Genomic DNA, 23,863 nt, shown 5'->3' with positions numbered 1-23,863 from the left:
TATGTTATGTCTTTATTTTCATTCAATTTTAAAACATTTTAAATTTCTTTCTTGATTTATGTTTTAACTATTTTTTTACTCAGTAATGAGTTCAGTTTTTATAGGTTTATATAACTTCTGCCATATCTATTGTTGTTGGTATCCAGCTTTAATCCATAGGGGTGAGATAGGATGCAGGGTGTTATCTTGTATCCATTGTGACTTGCTTTGTGTCCAAGTATGTGGTCACTTTTGGAGAAAGTTCCATGAGTTGATAAGAGGAAAGTTTATTCTTTCGTGTTTGTGTGAAATGTTCTGTAGAAGTTGACTAAGTCCATTTCATTTGTAATATTATTTAAATTCAACATTTCAAGGCTTTTTTTCTGGATGATCTATTAGCAAGGGTAAAATATTAAAGTTACTCACTATCACTGTGCAGCTTCAGTATGTAAATTTATCTGTAGTGGTGTTTCTTTTAAGAACTTGGATGCTCTTATGTTTGGCACATAAACATTTAGAACAGCAATATCCTCTTGATGGATCTTTCTTTTGATTACTATTCAGTTTCCTTCTCTGTCTCTTCTGATTAGGTTGGTTTAAAGTCTGCTTTGTCAGATAAATGACAACATCTGATCCTTGGTCTATTTACTTTAAATATCTTTTTCTGCCCTTTTACCCTGTAGTGATAGCTATCCTTGATGTTAAGGTGTGTTTCTTGATTGCAGCAGAAAGATGGATTCTGTTTTCTAGTGCAATTTGCTAGTCTGTGACTTTTGGGGGTGGGGGTTTTCACCATTAACACTGATAGTTATTAATAAACATTGTTTATTATGCTTTGTTATGATGTCAGTGTTTTTCCTTTTTTAGTTTACTGTTATGAGATTATTTCTCCCTGTGTGTTCTTGGATGTAGTTAACCTCTTCAGAATGAAGTATTTCTTCTAGTGCCTCTGTAGAGCTGGATTGGTAGATAGAAATTGCTTAAATTTGGTTTTATCAAAGAATGTATTTCTTTTTCCTTTGATTATGATTGATAGTTTTGATAGGTATAGTAGTCTGAACTGGCATCTGTGAACTCTTAGAGTTTGTGGAACACATTTTACCAGTCCCTTCTGGCTTTCAAAGACTCCATTGAAAAGTTAGGTGTAATTCTTATAGCTTTGCCTTTATATGTTACTTGGCCTTTTTCCATTGTAGCTTTTAATATTATTTATTATGTACATTTAGTGTTTTGACAACCTGTCATGGGTAATTTCATTATGGTCCTGCCTTTTGGTGTTTCGGATGCTTCTTGTATCTCTAAAGGCACCTCCTTTAGATTGGAAAGATTTTCTAATTTTGTTTAAAGTATTATTTGTGTTAAAATATTGTCTGTGTATTTTTTTCTTCTCCTTCCTCTATACCTATTATACATAGATTTTTGTTTTGTTTTGTTTCAAAATGTCCAGGATTTTCTGGATGTTTTGTGCCTGGATATTTTTTTATTTGACAATTTCTTTGACTGTACTATCCATTTTATCTACCTAGTCCTCAACATATGAGACTTACCCCTGAGGCTTTACCTAGTCTTCAACACCTGAGGCTTACCTCTGAGGCTTCTGTCTGACTTCATAATTTTTCTTTCCAGTCTTATTTCAATTTGAGGATTTTTTTTAGTGATTCTATTTCTCTGTTATATTCTATTTTTATATCTTGTATTGTTTTCTTTATTTCATTCAACTGTTTGTTTGCCCTTTCACTGACAGATAGAGGTTTTCTGGATGTTGTACTCCCAACAGTCTTTGCTTACATGTAGTCCACAGATCCCTCTGGAAAGAAACCAAATTGATAGTTTCAGTCCATACTTCACTATCTGTATACACTTTGTTTCCTTCCTTGTGGTGGTATTTTACTTGTACTGAAATGTGATTTTAATTGTATGTTAATAAATAAAGTTGTCTGGGGGTCAGAGCTATTAGAGCCATAGCAAGTGCGTGGCGGCAGTGGCGCACGCCTTTAAGGACCTGGAGGGCGGTACATTCAGGCAGTGACGAGGCAGTCACATGTGGGTTTACAACCAATGAGAAGGCAGAACAGCTAGACTATATAAAGACACACACAGGAAGTAGGTTCCCTTTTCGGAGAGCTCTCTTGGCTGGAGAGGATCCCTGAATCAGAAAGGGTGAGGCTCTTAGCTCTGACCTCTTGGCTTTCTTCTCTGAATTGGCTCTGTGTTTCTTATTTAATAAGACCATTGGTTACATCTACATTTGGTGCCCAACGTGACAAGAATCCATTAAAAACCGCTTAACTTGGCTTGGCGGCAGGTCCGGTTTCCTGCCAGGGCGGCCAGCAGGTCCGGTTTCCCGCCAGGGCGCCCGGCTCCCTAGCCCGGGCCCAGGTCGGCTTGGCCTCAAGCCGGACTAACTTTGAGTTACTTGCTTAAAGCCGGTGCTACAGACAATTCAGGCCTGCCCTGCCTAGCAGGGCCCCTGCCTGTAAAGCCAACACACGTGGTTGGAGCTTAAGGTAGCCAGAGCCAAGGCTTGACTAGGCTCAAGCGGGAACACGTGGCTGGATTCAAGCTCTTAGGCAGAACTTGCTGCTACGGTTCTTGCGTGTTCTCTCTCTCTCTCTCTCTCTCTCTCTGGATTCACACCTCGGACACTAGGTGGCTGTTTTGAAATTCCCTTGGATTGGTACTGTTCTATGAGGACTTGGTAAGTCACTTAACATATCAGATATTTTAAAGGAAACTATTTAAAAGAGAAATTTTTTTCCACATTAAAAAAAAATGGGTTTTCTGTGTTCATTGGAAGAAAATTGGGCTTTGTTTGCAATTTTAAGCAGTCTGACAATGGAACAGCTATATGAGAAGATTAATGTTGATCAAATTATGCATTTTATTACTATGCTTATTCTCATTTTACTATTTAAAAAGATAGTCAATTTAAGTGCCAGGGTGACAGCTTTAGAAAAACTTGATAAACCTGTAAAAACTCAGACAGAAGAAACTAACAGTGAAGTTGCTTCAAGATTGGATCATAGGGTTACAGAAAGAAAGCCTGTTTTCACACAGTCACCCTTAGTTTGTCTAGTAACCATACAGGAGTTGCCTGATCAAATGACTACACAAAATATTTGGGCTCCAATTGAAATGTTAGATTTACGAAGGTTTAAGGAGGCAATAGTATCTTATGGCATGCATTCCCCATATGTAAAGCAAATGTTAAACTCTTGGTCAACATATAATAGGATTGTACCACAGGACTGGCGGGAGCTGGCACAAGCTGTTCTTGAACCCAGTCAAAGGCTTCAGTGGCTAACTTGGTTCAAGGATGAAGCTAAAAACATAGAAAAACAGTGGAGGGATAAAGGAATACAAGTCTGCCAGGATCAGCTTATTGGAGAAGGTCAATATGCTTCAGCACAAGCACAATGTTTATATGATGTCCAAACCCTAATTTTATGTCGAACAGCAGCCTTGAATGCGTGGGACAGAGTTGAGGAATCAGGAAAAAAAACCGAGTCATTTACAAAGGTTGTACAACTCCCAAAAGAATCTTTCACAGATTTTTTACAAAGACTGGCTTCAGCAGTAAAGAGAATGGTCCCGGATTCAGAAGCTAGTAAGATAATAATTAAATCTTTGGCCTTTGAGAATGCGAATGCAGCATGCAAAACAATAATCAGGCCGTTAAAGGCAAGATCTGCACCTTTGGAAGATTGGATTAGAGACACGGTTAATGTTGAAGCTCATGAGCATGATGATACGTGGGTAGGAGAAGCAATTTCAAAAGGTTTGAGGAATGTTAGATGTTTTGGATGTGGAAAGCAAGGACATTTGAAAAGGGACTGTAAACATGTCATTCCTAGAAACAATGTTTCTTCAAGGAACAATGGCAACAGACTGCCCCTTCCTTCTGGAGTATGCAGAAGGTGTGGTAAGGGAAAACACTGGACCAACGAGTGTAGATCAACAAGGGACAGACAGGGTAATCCTTTGACTCAGTCTTCGGGAAACTCCCAGAGGGGCCTCATGCAGGCCCCAATAGCAAATCCAGTTCAAACCTTTCCTGCAGTCATAGAGGAAACCCCTACTCAGAGCAATTAAACAACCAAATGCCTATTGGAATAAGTCATGCTGGTCAGGATGATGAAACAGAGAGAATAGAAAATTCAGGAGAAAACATAAAGAAAATTTTTTGGCAAACTTCTATTAATGAACAAAGACCAAAATTATCGATAAAAATAAATGGTGTTTTGTTGTCTGGTCTGGTAGACACAGGTGCGGACGTTACCATAATTGCACCAGAATTTTGGCATCCAACTTGGCCTCTTCAGGAGGTAAACATTCAACTGTTAGGAATTGGGACATTATCTCAGGTGAAACAGAGTGCAAGATGGCTCGAATGTATAGGTCCAGAAGGACAGAGAGCAAAATTAAAACCATATGTGGCTAACATAGATATGAACCTGTGGGGTCGAGACTTGTTACAACAATGGAATACTCAGATTAACATCCCTCCAATCTCAGAAACAAATCATAAACTAGCACATGTTTCTGAGAGAAATATTAGAAGGCATTATTCTGAGTGGTCACCAGCCATCCATATTATACAAGAACAGGGCACAACAACTGATGATCTTCCAAAAATAACAACAGCTCTACCTTTAAAATGGTTAACAGACAAGCCTGTATGGGTCCAGCAATGGCCTTTAACAACAGAGAAACTCCAGGCTTTAGAAGAGCTGGTAGAAGAACAGTTAAATGCTCAGCATATTGAAGAATCAACCAGCCCTTGGAATTCTCCTGTATTTGTTATTAAGAAGAAATCTGGTAAATGGAGAATGGTAACAGACCTTAGAGCAATTAACAAAGTAATTCAGCCAATGGGCTCTCTACAATCTGGAATTCCTTTGCCTACTCTGTTACCAAAAGGATGGCCTCTCATAGTTATTGATTTAAAAGACTGTTTCTTTTCAATACCCTTACAAGAAAAAGACAGAGAAAGATTTGCTTTCACAGTGCCTACTTGTAATAATTCTCAACCGGTTAAAAGATTTCAGTGGAGGGTCCTCCCACAAGGAATGTTGAATAACCCAACTCTGTGCCAATATTTTGTACAACAGCCATTGGAAGTGATACGTAAAAAATTTCCTAAATCTATAATTTATCATTATATGGATGATATTTTACTAGCTGACTCAAATGCAGATACTTTAGAAAGAATGTTTGAAGAAGTAAAGAAAATTTTGCCTTGCTGGGGATTACAAATTGCTCCTGAAAAGATACAAAGAGGAGATTCTATTAATTATTTAGGGTATAAAATAGAGCTACAAAAAATTAGACCCCAAAAGGTGCAAATTAGGAGAGATAGACTACAGACTCTTAAAGACTTTCAAAGATTATTTGGAGATATTTCTCATCTACGAACTATTGTTGGGGTAAAAAATGATGAACTGCATAATTTGTTCAAAACCTTAGAAGGTGACAAGGACTTAAATAGTCCAAGAGAATTATCACCTGAAGCTGAGAAAGAATTGGCCTTGGTAGAAAAGAAAGTACATGAAGGGCACGTGGATCGTATTGATCCAAAGCTGGATTGCATTTTGGTTATTTTACCTTCTTGGCATTCTCCTACAGGAATATTAATGCAGAGGGAAGATATTATATTAGAATGGATATTTTTACCAAATAAACCAAATAAAAAATTAAAAACTTATGTGGAAAAAAATCTCTGACTTGATTTGGAAAGGAAAATTGAGACTTCGTCAATTAGCAGGAATAGACCCAGCAGAAATTGTCATACCTTTAACTAAGGAGGACATTGAAAAATTATGGACAGAAAGTGAACCTTGGCAAAGAGCTTGCAGTAATTTTTTGGGAGAAATTAACAGCAAATATCCCAAAAGTGATAGAATTGATCTTATAAAGAGAGCTGATTGGATCTTGCCTCGAATTGTACGGGAAAAACCCATATCTGGAGTTCGTACATTTTATACAGATGCCAACAAACAAGGAAAGGCAGGTTACAAATCAGAAAATTTAAGTAAAGTGGTTCAAAGTCCTTTTAATTCAGTTCAAAAATCAGAATTGTATGCTATTCTGTTGGTATTAATGGATTTTTCAGAACCTCTCAACATAGTAACTGACTCTCAGTATGCTGAAAGAGTAGTATTACATATTGAGACTGCAGAATTTATCCCTGATGCTTCAGAATTAACTTCACTATTTATTCAATTACAAGATACAATCAGGAAAAGGAGTCATCCTTTATATATAACTCACATCCGATCCCATACTGGTCTGCCAGGCCCTCTAGCACAAGGCAATGATGAGATTGATAAATTATTGATAGGAAATGTGCTGGAGGCCTCAGAATTTCATAAAAAACATCATGTCAATAGTAAAGGTTTAAAAAAGGATTTTTCCATAACCTGGCAACAAGCCAAAGAAATAGTAAAGAAATGTCCTACTTGTTCCTTCTACAATCAAACACCATTACCAGCTGGATGTAACCCAAAAGGTACTCAAAGGAATGAAATCTGGCAGATGGACGTGTTTCACTTTGCAGAATTTGGAAAACTGAAATATGTACACCACACTATCGATACTTATTCAGGATTTCAGTGGGCAACTGCTTTGAGTTCTGAAAAAGCTGATTCTGTAATCACTCATTTGCTAGAAGTTATGGCCATCATGGGTATACCTGCACAAATCAAAACTGATAATGCTCCATCATATGTCTCTGTTAAAATGAAACAGTTTTTTGCTTATTACAATATAAAGCATATTACAGGCATACCACATAATCCTACAGGTCAAGCAATTATAGAAAGATCAAACAGAACTCTAAAGGATATGCTAAATAAACAGAAAGGGGTAACAAAAACCCCCAGAAACAGACTGCATAATGCTCTATTAACTTTGAATTTTCTTAATGCCAATGAGAAAGGAACAACAGCTGCAGAGAGACATTGGATAATAGAAAAAACTACAGAATTAAATCAGCCTATATACTTTAAGGATGTGCTGACCTCAGAATGGAAACCAGGGTATGTGTTACGTTGGGGATGAGGTTTTGCTTTTGTTTCTACAGGAGAAGATAAGTTGTGGGTACCATCAAAATTGATAAAGGTTCGATTTGAACAAGAGAAACCTCTTAATTAGAGGAGGTGATAGTTCTTCAACCAGCATGAACATCCAATTTAAACTAACTTATACCAGTAACACATGTCTTTTCATTTAATCAGATAATAACTTGCCAAAAAGAAACATCCCCAAAAGTAGTCTTGGGGAAAGGTTTTTGTTTTTGTCTTTTAGGAGAATGAAGGTTAAGGAATCTGAAGAACACTGGACAAATGAGACAACTGAAGAAAAGGGACAAATCATCTATCCCAGGAAACAGAGTGAAACGGCGTATGGGTATATATTATCTAAAAAATTTTATGTCTTCCTAAATGTTTGTTTCTGCTTTTCTCTAAAAATTTAACACTATTGGTCTTCTAATAGTCCCAGTTCAATTAAAATTTAAAGCTGACTTTAGAGTTGGAGAATGGCTCTCTCCTTCTTTAAAGTCAAGCATGTTGTTAAAAGGAAAATGCAAACCCCCTGTATCATGCCAGAATAAAAGAGCCATCTTCTGCTATGGGACAGGAGAAAAGCCAAATTAAGTAAGGGGCTATTCTATTACTAATCTCAACTCTTTGATTCTATTCTGATTCGTTAAAACTTTTCTTAAAGTATAAATTTTATATCAAAATTTACAAGATTAATATATATAGATATATAGTTATATATACATTTTAAACTTTAAGATATAAATGGTCATATAGAGTACTAATTAATTCTAGAAAAAAGGCTTCAATTAGCTGCATATATATATGTCTTTGTGTTCAAGTCTCTTATCAGTTTTCTGCAGGAAATCACGGCCAGGCCTAACATCAACTGAAGTCTCCAGGAAGAAGTTGGGGCTCCACAACAACAACAATTCCACGTGGACAATAATCACATCATTAAGCTGACAAACATCATCTACAGATCAGCTTTGAACTACAAGGTGCTCAGAGCAATTTTGAGATGACTAGCTGAGATGATCCACTCTCAAAGACTACTTGAATAAAGACTTGAGATAAACCCTGAACTTTGGCATTATACACAGACTGGATAATGAAGGACATAGTTACCTTTCCTAGAATTTGACAATTAACATAAAATTTTTCTTTCAGGATAAAGATAACTTCGCCCATACCCAGCAGGAAGCAATTTTAAGAATACAACGCCCACATTCCCAAAGAGGTGGTGTGGGGCGGGTGGTTTTTGGTCTTTTTAATGGGTTTTGGGTCTGGGACAATTTTCATTGTTTAGGGGGTTGGTTACAAGTTGTTGTCAAGGGTTTGGAAAAAGGCTAAGCAAAGGAGATTAGATTTAAGGTTCTTGTTTAAAAAAAAAGAGAAAGAAAGGAGAAGAAAAAGACAATTACTAGTTTTAAATACTTTACATTGGATTGGATTGTTTTATATTGTATACAAATTAAATATATTGAAATTGATATTGTTAGAAAATGCTATATGTATATCTCTAATTGTACTTATACAGTTCATTTAACAATGCAATTTTCTGATCCTTGAATGTTATTATTACCAACTATTAGGATATAAAGAAATGAAAGTTAGTAGTTAGACATTACAATAGAACTTGTAGTCATATTAGATATGTTTTAAAAATTGAGCAGATATATTTTAGACAGGTCATCTTCAAACCTTTCAGAGATCTACAGAATATGGCATTTAAAATGTTTTAATAACTTGGAAAAATTTTCTTTTTTGTTATGATTATGAGACATGTCGGCTCCTGGCAGTACCAATCTACTTCAGAGAAAATATGGGCATTGAAGAAACTGCATATGGAGTTAACTTTCATTGTGGCAAAAGTTAGCCACTGGACAACAAAGTATCCTTGAATCAACTGCTGACAAAATGGACAGATAGGACATGAAACAAAGGACTACTGATTCTTGCCAAAACAAGTGTGGTTATGGCTTTATCAAAAGGCATCTTCTGAGGCCAGGACAATATGGCACCATCCCTGAAGTGGCCTTCACAATTCGGAAAAGGTACAGTGCCCTTTTCTTCGAAGGCAGCTGAACAGGCAGTGGGCCGATGGCTTCTGATGTGCAATGGAACAGCAGCTGAAACAGTTATTCTTGAAGAGTAACTAAGCTCACGCCTCGCAACAGTAAACTGGCATTTGACAGAGGGATGTGGAGAAGAACGGGATGCTGAGATGAAGCCATATATACACAGCCAAGAAGAATGGACAGCTGAATTAAAAAACCAACAACAATTTCCAGAATTTAAAATCCTGAATCATGACATGACACTAGTGGAATTCAGGTGTTTCTGGTACATGGACTGCTCTCACCCAATGTGAGGTTGAACTGTTGACCTTGTGTACATCCTACTTCACAAATGAGTCTGTCAGATATGCTAAGCCTATAGGCTGAAGATGATGCCCCAGCATTGCAGAGAAACCTCAGGTGACTGTCCAGGCAGCTGGCTGTTTCTGTCAACTCACAAATTTCTTGGAAGTTGCTTGCATGCACTTTCTGTTTTTATTTTTGTTAGCTAATATTATTTCCTTCTTGGGTCTCTGAGGGAGTTGAAGATTAGTTAGTTAGAGTTGAAGATTAGGTAGTTATAGTTGAAGATTAATTAGGATAGAAAGTGAATTAGATACATTTTGGACTTAACAAAATAGGATAGATAATGAAATTATTTTCTCTGAATTTGTCAAATACAAATGGACTAGGCATTGTTTAGACATTTATTACTTGTATATATTGTATATAGTCATTGTACTTTTGTATATAGTTTTTCTTTTGTTAGTTATAACTTTTTCTTTTTTTTCCTTTTTATTAAAATAGAAAAGGGGAAATGTGGTGGTATTTTACTTGTACTGAAATGTGATTTTAATTGTATGTTAATAAATAAAGTTGTCTGGGGGTCAGAGCTATTAGAGCCATAGCAAGTGCGTGGCGGCGGTGGCGCACGCCTTTAAGGACCTGGAGGGCGGTACATTCAGGCAGTGACGAGGCAGTCACATGCTTGGGTTTACAACCAATGAGAAGGCAGAACAGCTAGACTATATAAAGACACACACAGGAAGTAGGTCCCCTTTTCGGAGAGCTCTCTTGGCTGGAGAGGATCCCTGAATCAGGAAGGGTGAGGCTCTTAGCTCTGACCTCTTGGCTGTCTTCTCTGAATTGGCTCTGTGTTTCTATTTAATAAGACCATTGGTTACATCTCCATGGATGATGTTGAGTGGAAGTGATGAAAACAGACACCCTTGCTTCGTTACATTTGATCGTAAGAGGGAATCGTCTAGCTTCTTACCATAAAGTTTAGTATTAAATAATTGCAGTACAAATCAAGATGTTATTGGACATTGGAAGTATGAAAATTTTGGGGACTCCCTGTACTTTCTGCACAGATTTTTAGCAAACCTAAATTATTAAAATATGCTAATTTTTTAAAGTAAGATTTTATACACATATGAAGTTCACAGTAAAATTAAGCTAAAAGTACACAAATTTTTTACCTATAACCTACCTTCACATACACTATAGTCCTTTCCATTATCCACTCCCCCTCTATGCAGGGGTACATTTGTTAGATTTGGTGAACCTGCATTTGCACATAATTATCACTCAAAAGTCCATAGTTTACACTAGGGTTCACTAACTGATAGTTCATAGTCTGTGTATTTGAGAAAATTAATGATATGTATGGTGGTTTGAAAGAAAATGCCCCCCCCCCCCAGAGGGAGTGACACCATTAGGAAATGTGGCCTTGTTGGAGGAAGTGTATCACTATGGGGGCGGACTTTGAGGTCTCTTTTGCTCAAGCTTCCCTCAGTGTGACTGACAGTTGACTTCCTGTTGCCTACAAGATGTAGGATTCTCAGCTCCAGCACCACATCTGCCTGTACACTGCCATGCTCCCCTTCACGATCATAATGGACTGAACCTCTGAAACTGTAAGTGAGTCACCCTCAATTAAATGTCTTCTTTTTTTTTTTTATTTTGCAATACAATTCAGTTCTACATATCAGCCACGGATTCCCTTGTTCCTCCCCCTCCCGTCCCACTCACCTTCCCCCCAGCCCCCCCCCCCCCCATTCCCATCTCCTCCAGGGCAAAGCCTTCCCCACAGACTGAGATCAACCTGGTAGACTCAGTCCAGGTAGGTCCAGTCCCCTCCTCCCAGGCCGAGCCAAGCAATCCTGCATAGGCCCCAGGTTTCAAACAGCCAACTTATGCAATGAGCACAGGACCCGGTCCCACTGACTGGATGCCTCCCAAACAGATCAAGCCAATCAACTGTCTCACCCATTCAGAGGGCCTGATCCAGTGGGGACCCCTCAGCCATTGGTTCATAGTTCATGTGTTTTCATTCATTTGGCTATTTGTCCCTGTGCTTTATCCAACCTTGGTCTCAACAATTCTCGCTCATATAAACCCTCCTCATTCTCGCTAATTGGATTTCCAGAGATACACCCAGGGCCTAGTCATGGATCTCTGCATCCAGATCCCTCAGTAGTTGGATGAGGTTTCTAGCACGACAATTAGGGTGTTTGGCCATCCCATCACCAGAGTAGGTCAGTTCGGGCTGTCTCTCGACCATTGCCAGCAGTCTGTTGTGTGGGTATCTTTTGTGGATTTCTGTGGGCCTCTCTAGCACTTTGCTTCTTCCTATTCTCATGTGGTCTTCATTTACCATGGTCTCCTATTCCTTGTTCTCCCTCTCTGTTGTTGATCCAGCTGGGATCTCCCGCTCCCCCAAGCTCTCTTTCCCTCGACCCTCACCTTTCACTACCCCCACTCATGTCCAGGCTGTTCATGTAGATCTCATTCCATTTCTCTGTCATTGGGCGATCCCTGTGTCTTTCTTGGGGTCCTGTTTTCCAGGTAGCCTCCCTGGTGATGTGAGTAGCAGACAAGTCATCCTTGTTCCACGTCTAGTATCCTGCTATGAGTGAGTACATACCATGTTTGTCTTTCTGAGTCTGGGTTGCCTCACTCAGGATGATTTTTTCTAGATCCATCCATTTGTCTGCAAACCTCATGATGTCATTGTTTTTCTCTGCTGAGCAGTATTCCATTGTGTATATGTACCACATTTTGTTTATCCATTCTTCAGTTGAAGGGCATCTAGGTTGTTTCCATGTTCTGGCTATTACAAACAATGCTGATATGAACATAGCTGAACAAGTGCTCTTATGGTGTGGTTAAGCATTCCTTGGGTATATGCCCAAGAGTGGTATAGCTGGATCTTGGGGGAGATGGATTCCCAATTTTCTAAGAAAGTGCCATATTGATTTCCAAAGTGGTTGTACAAGCTCGCATTCCCACCAGCAGTGGAGGAGAGTTCCCCTAGCTCCACATCCTCTCCAGCATAAGGTGTCTTCAGTGTTTTTGATCTTAGCCATTCTGACAGGCGTAAGGTGGTATCTCAGAGTTATTTTGATTTGCATTTCCCTGATGATTAGGGATGTTGAGCAATTCCTTAAATGTCTTTTGGCCATTTGAGTTTCCTCTGTTGAGAATTCTCTGTTTAGTTCTATAGCCCATTTCTTAATTGGACTGTTGGGCATTTTGATGTCTAATTTCTTGAGTTCCTTATATATTCTGGATATCAGTCCTCTGTCAGATGTGGGGTTGGTGAAGATCTTTTCCCATTCTGTAGGCTGTCGCTTTGCCTTGTTGACCATATCCTTTGCTCTACAAAAGCTTCTCAGTTTCAAGAGGTCCCATTGATTGATTGTTTCTCTCAGAGTCTGTGCTACTGGTGTTCTATTTAGGAAGTGGTCTCCTATGCCAATGCGTTCAAGACTACTTCCTACTTTCTCTTCTAGCAGGTTCAGAGTAGCTGGATTTATGTTGAGGTCCTTGATCCACTTGGACTTAAGTTTTGTGCACGGTGATAGATATGGATCTATTTGCAACCTTCTACATGTTGATATCCAGTTTTGCCAGCACCATTTGTTGAAGATGCTTTCTTTTTTCCATTGTGTACTTTATGAGAGTTGCCGTGGTCATGGTGTCTCTTCACAGCAATAGTAAACCCTAACTGAGACAACATGTATCCAGCCTTACGGTGTTCTCTCAGCCCTACACATTTTTAATTTCTAAATTAAATTTAAAACAGAGGCTGACTCGCATAGTGCACAGTGTGAAGCTGAGCTGCATGGAGTCAAGAAAAATACTGAAGCAGAAGTAGAAAACTGAGCAGGGAGTGAGTATGAATGGGACAGCAGGACCCAGCAGCATAGAATGCAGAAGCATGAAGACACACGGCACAGTCCACATGTTCAGGAGCGAGTCTGCTAGTGAGTTGAAGAGCCTGATAGCAAGTCTCACAGAGAAGCTGCTGTTAGGAGCAGACCGAGTGACAAGAAGCCTAGCTTCGAGGTACCCACCGGAGCAGAAGAAGCAGGACACCATCTCCAGATGTCCCCTGCTTTGATGGCAGTGAGGCAACTGGAACTCCTGAGACTCTGTAAACTATACTCACAGAAAACAGCAAATGACACTCCTGCTAAATCAGGACTAACAGAGTCCTGCTATCAGACGCCAGCAAATCAGCAGACAGGCAAGATAGCATTTATGGACAGCACCCACATACCCACATTCTATTCTGTTTTCTATCTCATTCTTTTTCTAATTTCCCTTACCCCCAAACAGGCTGGTCAGTTTACAGAATATCTGCATCTCAGTCTCCCCAGAGCTAGGAAAGACATTCATTATTTGACTTACATATTCACCTCTTCCTTTTATTTTAAGCTTGCAATGATCTGATTTTATTTTACAGTAGGTAGGACGCACAAAGCGATCTTCTTTAATAAACTTGACAATTAGCTTCACCCACAACATTTTAATAATGCACATTTATAAAAAAAAAATTCGTCTTACAAATCGTTCTGCAATCCAAATATACAACAGCTTGGAAGACAACATTTAGAAAACAAAATCCAGTGTAAAAAAGACAGATTTAAAAAAACCACAATAGTACAGGTTTAATATGGCTCAGATTTTACAGCTTCTCAGCTGCCTCATCTAAGTCAGAAATCTGTTCCTTCAGAAAGCTCCACTACTCCATGTTAAAGAAATACCTTTTATCCCTAGTTTCATTTCACCTCCTGAAGCCGTCCAATATTCTCCACTATCACTTTGAATCTTTCTGTAAAGCATTTATACACAGTACCCACATATTCACACCAGTGTACCTCGTTTTTCCAGTCTGAACCATGCTGTCATCTCGGCCACTGCCACCCTGCCTGGATGATGCCGAAGCTCCAGAAGTCTCACCAGACTTTTGTTTCTTCACAGGTGTTTCTGGAATGGCTTGTTTTTTCCTCTTTACTTTTTTCAACTTCACTGTCGGAACCACTCGCTGCCCGAAGAGCTTGAAGAAAACAAGTCCTTTGATTTAGACATTGCTCTGTGTTCCTGTTGTCCACCAGCCTCTGGCTCACTCCTTGGCTCTGGACTCTGCTTTTCCTTTTCAGCCAACCTTTAACCAAGGCTGCCTGCCTCTCTTCCACCTCCTTTACCCTCACCGTTCTCTCTTCTATAAACATTTCCTTTCTCCACTTTTTTGCTGTCAACTCAATACCAATTACTGATAAGTTCCCCTTGTGTCTTTTGTTTTCTTTTGTCTTTTTTTCTCTCCAATCAGACCCAATGTAACCAATGTATTAATTCACACACTACTGTCAGTGACTTCCTAAAATGATTGGCACCAGAGAGGCAATTAATTTTTTTCTTTCTTTTTTATTATTAAGAAATTTTCTATTCACTTTACATACCAACCACAGATTCCCCCGCTTCCCTCTTCCCACCTCCCAGCCTTCCCCCTCAACCCACCCCCCATCCCCACATTTCCCAAGTCAAGGTCTCCCATGGAGAGTCAGCAGAGCCTGGCACACTCAGCTGAGGCAGGTCCAAGCCCCTCCCCCTGAAACAACCGTTACTATACTTCCATTGTTTGTTTACTCATTGATAGTGATTTTTTTCTTTTTTTTTTTTCTCTCAAATGTGTAGCCCAGGCTGGCTTCGAACACGTGATCCTCCTGCCTCCGCCTCCTTCAGCAAATCCTACTGGCGTGTGCCACCACAACCGGCAATAGTGATTTTTTTAAAGACAATATTTTAATTGAAGAAGAGTGTTGGGAATCATTTCTAGTGCCCCAACAATCAGTCTAATTGAAGATAACCATAAACTAATCAAGTCCTTTTTAACGGTACAAACATCCCCTCTGAAAGTATAAGACAGATATAAAGAAATCAAAATTAAAACCAATAAAACAAATTCAACCAGTGACCAAACTCCAGATGCTTAAGTTTCTACACAAAACCACAAATCACATGAAAAAACAAGGCAAAATAAATACTCAAAAATTACTAATTCTACAATAACGGCCTATAAGTGGGAGTAAATTATAAGAAAATCCAGAAAAGGGCTCAAAGGATGGTTTCAAATATGTTCAAAGAAATTAGAGGACCCAGAACTGTTGACTGAATGTCAAGAAAACATAATCAAACAGCTGAATGAAATATACATCGATACACTATATAAAAGAGTAATTCAGTAAAGAAACAGAAATTCTGAAGAAATCTGAAGCTGAAATGTGGAAATGAAAATTTGAAAAATACAATAAATGAAATAAAAGCCCCATAAAAAGTGTCAACAATAGAATGGATCAGAGAGAGGGGGAAGTTGGGCATGGTCGGTCAAACCATTAGCCCCAGGAATTGGGCAAAGGCAGGGAGATACTGTGAGTTCAAGGTCAGCCTAGTCTACATAGTGAATTCTAGGTCAGCCAGGCCTACACAGTAAAATTCTGTCTCAAAAGGGGAGAGGTGAGCAAAAGAATCTTTTACAGTAAAGACAATTTTGAACATTATTAGAACATTCTAACAAGGACAAAGAAAAGTTCATAAAAAGATATGAGTGGATCTTTCATGATGGCGGGGTGGGGGGGGGATCTAAGAATCATTGCCATAGAAGAAATAGAAAGATTTCATTTTAAAGACATAGAAAACATTTTCAACAAAAGTATGGAAGAAAATTTCCCCAAACTAAGGAAATATGTGTTAATGCAGATAAAGGAAACATTTAAAACACTAAAAAGAAGACCAGAAAATGATACCTTTTTGCCATAATCAAACCACTAATTATGCAGAATAAAAAAGTTTCTTGAAAGTAGAAAAGGACCTTAGGGTTGTTGTGGTTGTTGTTTTATGTGTGTGTGTGTCTTATACCCCAATTGGATCTTAAAATCTTTCTGGTTCATCTTCCTCAGAGTCACCTGAGCCCTGAGAGAAGAGATTTAGTGGAAACATCCCATTTAGGACTGAATGTTCCAAGGTCTCTCACTCTCTGGACACCAAGGAATCAAATCCTTCTAGACACAACATGGCTGATTGACACACATATGTGTGGTGATATTTTATTTGTGCACCCCAATAAAGCTTATCTGGAGATTGGAGGGAAAAGCCAGCCACTATATTAAACATAGAAGTCACACAATGGTAGCACGCACCTTTAATCCTAGCATTCGGGAGGCAGAGATTCTTCTGGATCTCTATGAATTCAAGGCCACACTGGAAACTGTGGTGGTATTGTGTTCCCCAAAATATTGTGTATCCTAATAAATTTATCTGGGGTCAGAGAACAGACAGCCACTAAATACAAAGGCTAGAAAATGGTAGCACTCATGCCTTTAATCCTAGCATTCCAGAGACAGAAATCCCTCTGGATCTCTGTGAGTTCAAGGCCGCATTGGAAACAGCCAGGCATGGTGACTCACGCCTTTAATCCCAGAAAGCAGCCTTTAATCCCAGGGAGTGGTGGTAGAAAGCAGAAAGGTTTATAAGGCGTGAGGACCAGAAACTAGAAGCATTTGCCTGGTTAAGCATTTGGCTGGTTAAGCATTTGGCCTGGTTAAGCATTCAGGCTTGGGAGCAACACAGTTCAGCTGAGATTCATTCTGGATGAGGACTCAGAGGCTTCCAGTCTGAGGAAAGAGGACCAGCTGAGGAATTGGCAAGGTGAGATAGCTGTGGCTTGTTCTGTCTCTCTGACCATCTAGCATTTCACCCCAATAACTGTCCTCGGGTTTGATTTTTTAATAAGAACTTTTAAGACTCATGCTACAGGAAACAGAGCCAGGCATGGTGGCACATGTCTTTAATTTCCAGCATGAGTTAACCATAGAGGTCTGGAGGTCTGTACAGACAGACAGAAAGTGATAGAACTGGGTGGAAAGAGGGAAGTGATGTAGAAGGGCAGAGAGAGGAAGTGAGATGGCAGGGCACAGAAAGGATATAGGCATGAGTATACAGGAAGTAACTCTGTCTTTGGCTGAGGATTTCCTAGCGGTAAGAACATGGCTGGCTTCTTTCTGCTTCTCTGATCTCTCAGTTCTCACCCCAATGTCTGGTTCCGGGTTTTTTTATTAATAAGACCGTTTAGCAATTCATCTTACACATATGAATCCACAGAGACTGTAGCAGCATGCACAGGGCTTGCACAGATGGGATCTGAGTGCTGAGAGGGGAAGTGGACACAAGTCCCCATCCCTAGCATCGAAGCTATCTACAGTTGATGGTACTGGCAAAGGAAAAAATTAGTTTTCTCCATTTGAATCTCACTGGGTGTACAGTCCATACTTAAGGGCAGGCCCCATACCCATTAGTAGATGGCCAACACAAAATAAACCCAGTAGAATTTTGGGGGGTTTATTTTTGTCTCATAATGCTTTGTTTGAGAATTTTTTCACCCCACAGATCTTTCACTTACATATTATGGTTTCTAATTTTTTTATGGAATTTCTCCGTGAGTGTTTCTGCATCTATATATGTTTTTTTTTTCTGTCAGCTCTTTGTTGTTTTTTCCAGTTCGTTTGTTTATTTTGTCCTATTTGTTATTATTATTGTTGTTGTTGTTGCTATATGCCTGTTTGTTTTCTAAGAGAGAAAGCAAGAAAGGGTGTGGATTTGGGTCTATGGGGAGATGAGGATGATCTGGGAAGAGTTGGAGGAGGGAAAACTGTAATCAGAATATATTGTATGAAAATATCTATTTTCAATAAAAAAGAAAGTATAAAAAGAGAATCACCAAGGAAAAACCATCATAATAAGAGCAGATTTCTCAATACATACGTGTGTCAGAGAGAGAGAGAGAGAGAGAGAGACAGAAAGAGAGAGACACAGAGAGAGAGACAAAGAGAGAAGAGGACTAGCAATTGCCAACCCAGACTATTATACCCAGCAAAACAATCCAGACTATTATATTCAACAAAACTATGTCAAAAAGGAAAAGCAAAGCTTTCCACAATTAAAAAAATATGTGTTAACAGAACTCATGACCTCTAGATAAGCCAGCTCTTCCAAAGATACTTGAAGGAATCCTTCAGACTAAAAAGAAAGATAAACACACCTATGAGGCTAGTGAATAAACCGTACTAGAATAATAATAAAACTGGAGAATATAGGAAAACACCAAACTACAAAATCATCAAAATGACAGGAACTAATAATATACATCTTTCAGTAATAACTCTGAATAATTAATGTTCTCAATTCCTCAGTTAAAGGACATAGTACTCATACCTAGAATATAAAAAAACTAAAATATTAAACGACAAGGAAACAATTAACCCAATGAAAATGGGCCGTGGAAACAAAGTTCTCAAACAAATAAATACAAATAGCTAATAAGTATTTTTAAAGTGGTTAATATCCTTAGCCATCAATGAAATTCAAATTGAAACTACTTTAAAGTCTATCTCATGTAGTCAGGATGTTTACTATTAAAAAAACAAAACTAGCAAATACCCCATGTACTTTTATGTGGGGAAATAAACATTTATTTTTGTTAGCAGAAGTATAAACTGATGTAGCCAGTATGGGAGGTTTCTCAAAAACCTAAAAATAGAAATATTATATGACCTGACTATACCATTCCTGGTCATATACTCAAAGGATTCTTTTCATCTTTCCACAGAGATACCTGGCACATTCATGTTCATTGTTGATATATTCACCATAGTTAGGAAATAAAATCATTCTAGATGTTCATCAACAGATGAATGGGTAATAAAAATGTGATATATAAACACAATGAAATTTTATTCAGCTACAAAGATAAAATTTGCAGAGAAAAATTGATAGAACTGTAAGATATTTTAAAAAATAAGGTAACTGGGGTTCAGAAAAACTGACTTGTTCACTTTCTAGTGTGATTCTTTGCTTCTGCACTTTCAATTTTTAATTTATTGATTATTGGTGTGTGGGGTTGTGCTTGAGGGCATACATGTGCCATAGCATAGATGTGGAGGTCAGAGGACAGCTTTGGAGAGTTGGTTCTCCACTTCCCCCGGGTGTGTGGGGTCATGAGGCATATCAGGCAAGCAGTTTTGTCCACTGAGTCATCTTGCCAGCCCTTAGCTTCGTGTGTGTGTGTGTGTGTGTGTGTGTGTGTGTGTGTGTGTGTGTGTGTGTGTGTTTATGTGGAAATGTACATAGAGGCCAGGAAACTAGAAGAGACTCCTCAGGAGAGGAGAAAAGGAAACTTTAAGGGAGAGAGACAGAGAAGGCAATATACCTGTGATAGGAAAGTAGGAGAGAGAACTGAGGGTAGAAAGGTAGAGGCAGTGTCTTAGTGAGGGTTTCTATTGCTTGTGAAGAGACACCATGACCAGCGCAACTCTTAGAAAGGAAAACGTTTAATTGAGGTGGCAGCTTACAGTCCACTATCATCATGGCGTGCCGGCAGACATGGTGCAGACTCCATCTTGATCAGAAAGCAACAGGAAGTGGAACTGAAACACTAGGAGCAGCTTCGGCATATATGAGACCTCAACGCCCACCCCACAGTGACACACTTCCTCCAACAAGGCCACACATCCTAATAGTGCCACTCCCTATTCCATTCAAACTACCATAAGCAAATATGAGACAAAACAATGAAATGAGGTTGAGAGGGCTGAGGGGCAGCTAGAAGAATGTGTGAAAATACCATAAGGACACCCCGTGTTGCAAGCTAATTAACCAATAAAAATAAATATGAATCAATTTAACTTAGATTTATTTTTACTAATACACAAAACAATACATATTAATGGGTGCCATGTTGTATTTCACTGTATGGTGTTTAAACCCAGTTAAATATACCTATATCCAGAAATATTGTTTCTTTATTATTTAAAATATGTTATTATTTCTATAATAATAGCTATTATTTCTTTTCTAATATTAAACACCTTTTCCTCCAGTGTTTTGGAATATCCAGAGCTATCACTTCCTCTTGCTGTTGTCCTCACTTCCATTGCTGAGAATTGAACTCAGGACCTTGGATATGCTAGGCAAACACTTTCAGGGACTACCTCCCAGCCTTGTGGTGTACTATTACCTGAAGTCACCCTACTGTGCAGTAGTACACTAGAACTTCTTTCTTCTAATTGCAACTCAGGAACTGTTGGTCATCCCTTTTCCACCCCCCTCTCCTAACCCACAGGTTTATTTTAATAATGTGGTTTGTAAGTGTTCTACTGAGGAATTTGGGGATTATGTTCATCAGGGATATTAGTCTGTGATTTTGTTGTTCTCTTGTTCTCTGTCACCTTTTCTATCCGTGTAACTCTGGCTTCAGAAAATTAGTTCGGAAACCTTCCTTCCTTTCTGCTTTATGGAATATTTTGAGAAGCATTGGTTTTAGTTCTTTAAGGGGCCGGCAGAATTCTGCAGAGGGTACATAGGGAGCATTTTAGTCAGAAAATGTTTTATTACTGCTTCAATCTTTTTGCTTGCTATACACACACACACACACACACACACACACACACACACACACACAGAGAGAGAGAGAGGGGGGGGGGGCGTGTATTTGAGTCATATGGAATTCAGAGGATAAGTTTGGGACTCAGTTCTCTCCTTCCAACGTTGTTTTCCAGTATCAAAGTCAGGTTGTCATCAGACTTATGCTGCAAAATATTTTTACCCACTGAGCTATCTGCTATCCTGAACTTGAACTTCGTGTCCTCATGTCTCAATCTCCTGAGGGCTGGGATTACAGGTGTAATCCACCTAGTACACATACCACACCCGATTGCTTCAGTACTGAGGATCAAACCCAGGGCTTTGTACTAATTAAATACTCAACTGAGCTTCATTTCCAAGTAATTCTTTTCATTGTTTGTTATTTCTACATCCTTGATTTCTGTCCATATCTTACTTATTTCTTTCCATTGACTAGTATGGGTTTGGTTTGTTCTTGTTTTTCCAACACCATACGATGCATCATGAAGTTTTTTATTTGAGATCTCTCAGATTTTGTAATTAGGCAGCCATAGATATGGAAGTTTCTCTTAGGGCCACCTTCATTGTATCCCATAGATTTTGTATGTTGCATTTTAACTTTCCTTCAGTTCTAAGAACTTCATCATTTCATTCTTGATTTCATCAGTGACCTATTCATCATTCAACTGTGTGTTATTTTCTCTCCAAGAATTTGTGCATTTTCTGTAATTTTTCCTACTGTTGATTTCTGGCTTTATTCCCTTGTAGTCAGATTAACTACAAAAAATTGTTTCAATTTTTCTATGTCCTTTAATATTTGATTTGTGTTCTCCTATGTGATTTATTTCAGAATAAATTCCATGTACTCAAAAAATGTGTATCCTATAGGGTTTAGATGTAAAAATTCTTTAGATATCTGTTAAATGATGTCATTCAACTCCAACGTTTCTCTATTTATTTTTTTGTCTTGATGACCTGTCTATTGGAGAGAGTGGGAATCTGAAATCATCTACTATTAGTGTGTTAGGGTATGTTATAGTGCATTAGTTAATATATAACTTTATATCTAGTTGTATCTGTGTTTGGTGCATATATGCTTAGAATTTAATGTCCTCTTAATGGTTTAGTTTTTTTAATAATCACGACCCAATTTATTTCTTCTGATTATTTCTGTTTAAAATTTATTTTGTCATTTATTAGAATTTTGACACATGTGTGTTTCCTGATGCAATTTGTTTGGAAAGTTTTTGCCTGTTCTTTCACAAGGTAATGTGGTCTCTGAGGGTGAAATGTGTTTCTTGGAAGCAGCAAAAAGAGGAGTCCAATTTAATCTTCTAGTCTGTGTATTTGATGGGAGAATTGATAATCAGATTTATTATTAAAATATATGTCTTAATTTCTGTTATTTCATTGATTGTCATAGTGTTTGGTGTTTTATTAGTCTTCTTTTGCTTAAACACCTCTTCTGGAATCATTCTTTTCCTGCTTGGCTTCTTAGATATGTTTATCCTTCTCTTCACTCCAGAGTGCTTCCTCTAATATTCTCTACAGAGACTGCTTAGTGGTTATGGATTCTTTTGTTTTGCTTTTCCCCACCATGAGAATGGAAAGTTTTTATTTCTCCTTCTATTATAACAGATAATTGTGCTTGGTGTAGTAATAGTGTGTGTTGGCAGCTGTGGACTTTTGGAACTTGAAATGCATTTTCCGTGTCAGAAGGCTTTTAGAATTTCCACTGGAAATGTGACTGTTATTCTAATGGGCCTGCAGCTATATTGAGTCATTCCTTCTCTATTGCAGCTTGCCATAGCCTTTCTTCACTCTATATTTAGCATTTTGACTATGGGATGATATGTGGATGTTTATTTTCTGGTCCTATATATTTGGTGTTCTGAATTCCTCTTACACCTAAATGGGCATCTCTTTCTATAGATTTGGGGAGATTGCTTCTATGATTTTATTGATAATATTTTCTATGCCTTTGATGTGGAATTCGTCTCCTTTTTTGCCCACAATTTTCAGGTTTGGACTTTATGGCAGCCCAAAAGTCTAAGTTCCATATATGTGTTTTTTTTTTTTTTTTTTTTTTTTTTTTTGGTTTTTCGAGACAGGGTTTCTCTGTGTAGCTTTGCGCCTTTCCTGGAACTCACTTGGTAGTCCAGGCTGGCCTCGAACTCACAGAGATCCGCCTGGCTCTGCCTCCCGAGTGCTGGGATTAAAGGCGTGCGCCACTACCGCCCGGCCATATATGTTTTTTTTAATGTATCATTGACTCTGACTTAATAATGATCCAGTTCTTCTGCCTTGTCTTCAATCCCTGATATTCTTCCATGAGCCACACTATTATTGAGGATTTCCCTGAGCGTTTTATTTGACTTTTTTCATTTACTTATTTTTTTTTTTCATTTATTTCAAAATGCTTGGGTCTCCACAGCAACGTGGATGCACTTCACCTTCCTGAAATTTTTTCAGGGACTCCAACCCTGCTACATGGTGCCAAATCTCAGCCTCTCTCCATGACTCCTTCAATCCTCAGTTTTTCACTGCTACTGGGGCTGGACCTTCACCACTGGCTTGTCCTAGCCTCTCACCGTGTCAAGTCTCAGCTTTTCTCCATGGCCAGTACCACCACCCAGAGGACTCTTACACTACCAAATTCAGCTGGCAGCATGAGATGTAGCCTCTGCTGCCTTTGTACAATAGCTTGCCTCTGTGTCTTGAAGAAGCACTTCCCAGGAGGTTTTGGCTGTCCCCGCAAAAGCAAAGGTTTCACTTCCATAGAGTCTTAATCCAAAATGTCACATGAATGACTGTGGTAGATTCTTTGATTCCCTCTAAAACTTCCTAAGCCAGGCTTCCATTATCTGTATTGCTCTCAGCATTATCTTCTAAGACCCCACAGAACATCACACTGAGCTCTGAGCGTTCTGCTTTTTCCAGACCAAAATTTCAAAGTCCTTTCAGAATCTTCCCCAAAACACATGGCCAGGTCTGTCATAGCCATACTGAGTGATCCTGGTACCAACTTCTGTTTTAGTT

At 38.7% G+C, this 23,863-nt stretch overlaps 1 pseudogene; it reads right to left on the bottom strand.

The window, feature by feature from the left end:
- Window positions 1-14,054: 14,054 nt before the first annotated feature.
- On the bottom strand, window positions 14,055-14,458 carry LOC128096443 (activated RNA polymerase II transcriptional coactivator p15-like; annotated as a pseudogene).
- Between the last annotated feature and the right edge of the window lie 9,405 nt (window positions 14,459-23,863).

The sequence above is a fragment of the Peromyscus californicus genome, unplaced genomic scaffold (assembly GCF_007827085.1).
Source record: "Peromyscus californicus insignis strain IS unplaced genomic scaffold, ASM782708v3 Scaffold_5__1_contigs__length_169319896, whole genome shotgun sequence".
In the NCBI taxonomy this organism is placed as follows: domain Eukaryota; kingdom Metazoa; phylum Chordata; class Mammalia; order Rodentia; family Cricetidae; genus Peromyscus; species Peromyscus californicus.
The sequence above is the reverse complement of the archived record's forward strand: the minus strand, read 5'-3'. Positions and strand labels throughout refer to the sequence as shown.